The sequence below is a fragment of the Lynx canadensis genome, chromosome E2 (genome assembly GCF_007474595.2).
Source record: "Lynx canadensis isolate LIC74 chromosome E2, mLynCan4.pri.v2, whole genome shotgun sequence".
Taxonomy (NCBI): Eukaryota; Metazoa; Chordata; class Mammalia; order Carnivora; family Felidae; genus Lynx; species Lynx canadensis.
This window is the reverse complement of record NC_044317.1, coordinates 54,306,565-54,308,193: the sequence shown is the minus strand read 5'-3', so window position 1 is coordinate 54,308,193 and position 1,629 is coordinate 54,306,565. Positions and strand designations below refer to the sequence as shown.

General features: G+C 45.6%; 1 long non-coding RNA gene across 1 annotated transcript; it reads left to right on the top strand.

Moving 5' to 3' along the window:
• The first annotated feature begins 369 nt into the window (after positions 1–369).
• On the top strand, positions 370–1,629 carry LOC115503311. Its single transcript, XR_003965346.1, has 2 exons — positions 370–680; positions 1,483–1,629. It is a non-coding gene; the product is annotated as an uncharacterized LOC115503311 (long non-coding RNA).

The window sequence follows — 1,629 nt, the reverse complement described above, 5'->3', positions numbered from 1 at the left end:
TTTTTTTTTTTTAACGTTTATTTATTTTTGAGACAGAGAGAGACAGAGCATGAACGGGGGAGTATCAGAAAGAGAGGGAGACACAGAATCTCAAACAGGCTCCAGGCTCTGAGCAGTCAGCACAGAGCCCGACGTGGGGCTCGAACTCATGGACCGCGAGATCGTGACCTGAGCCGAAGTCGGACGCCCAACCGACTGAGCCACCCAGGCGCCCCCAAAAGATTATTTTTAAGGCAGAGCTGGTGTTCCACTTCCTGCCTCCTCTATCTTCCAAAACCACCCCAGTTAAGGCTTCCTGCCCGGAAGGCTGCCAGGAGCTATCACTGCTCAGGGTCAGACCCCCAGGTCCAGTTGTGTTTGGAATCGGTGTTAACAGACAAGGAGAAGGCAAGGTTACTTGCCTCCTGCAGGAATTTCCAAAACCCGAGCTCACACAGCCAACTGGCCTGGCTCAGACAATCCCCTATGCTTTGAAAAGAAGCACTTTGCTGCATTTTAGGAAGAGGTGGTAGCTTGGGGCTGGAAGAGAGAAGAGGTTGTTCAAAGGAATGAAAGAAGACATGGGGCTACCACAGACAAGCCTGTAGAAGCCAGGAGGCAGTCGTGTTCCAAGTGAACCACTGAGGCCAGAAACATGACTTAGAAGAAGTCATTCTAGGGCGTCTGGATGACTCAGTCTGGTAAGCATCCGAATTCAGCTCAGGTCATGATCTCACGTTTTGTGAATTCGAGCCCTGCATGAGGCTCTGTGCTGATGGCTCAGAGCCTGGAGCTTGCTTGGATTCTGTGTCTCCCTCTCTCTCTGCCCCTCCCCCGCTTGCGCTCTGTGTCTCTATCTCTCAAAAATAAATAAACATTTAAAAAATTAAAAAAAAAATCTAGGGGCACCTGGTTGGTTCAGTCGGATAAGCGTCTGACTCTTGGTTTCAGCCCAGGTCATGGTCTCATGGTTTTCATGAGCTTGAGCCCTGCAATGGGCTTTCTGCTGACAGCTCAGAGCCTGGAGCATATTTTGGATTCTGGGTCTCCCTCTCTCTCTGCCCCTCCCTCTTCGAGCTCTTTCTCTCTCTCTGTCTCTCTCTCTCTCTCTCTTATTCTCTCAAAAATAAATAAACATTACATAATAATAATAATAATAATAATAATGTTATTCTATGCTCTGCATGCTTTCTGCAATGGACCCTAAAATGGACACACCTCACCTCATATATTCTGGTGGAGAATGTATAACCTGAATATTTTTTAAGATTTTTTCCTTTAATTTTAAGTAATCTCTACACCGAATGTGGGGCTCACACAACCCCAAGATCAAGAGTTGCACAGTCCACTGACTGAGTCAGCCAGGCACCCCAGACCTGAATCTAATCATCATAAGGGAACATCAGGCAAACTCAAGCGAGGAACTTCTGTTTAAAAAAAAAAAAAAAATGGTGGGAGTTGTTTTTCCAAAATGTCAATATCATAAATATGGAAATGTTCCAGATTCAAGGATACGTGACAACAAAATGCAGTACCTGACCCCAGACTGGATCCTGAACCATAAGGGGAAAGTGCTATGAAAGTCAGCATTTGGACCAACTGATGAGATGGAAATATCACAAGGAGATTAGATTAAAAGTATTAAGTAAA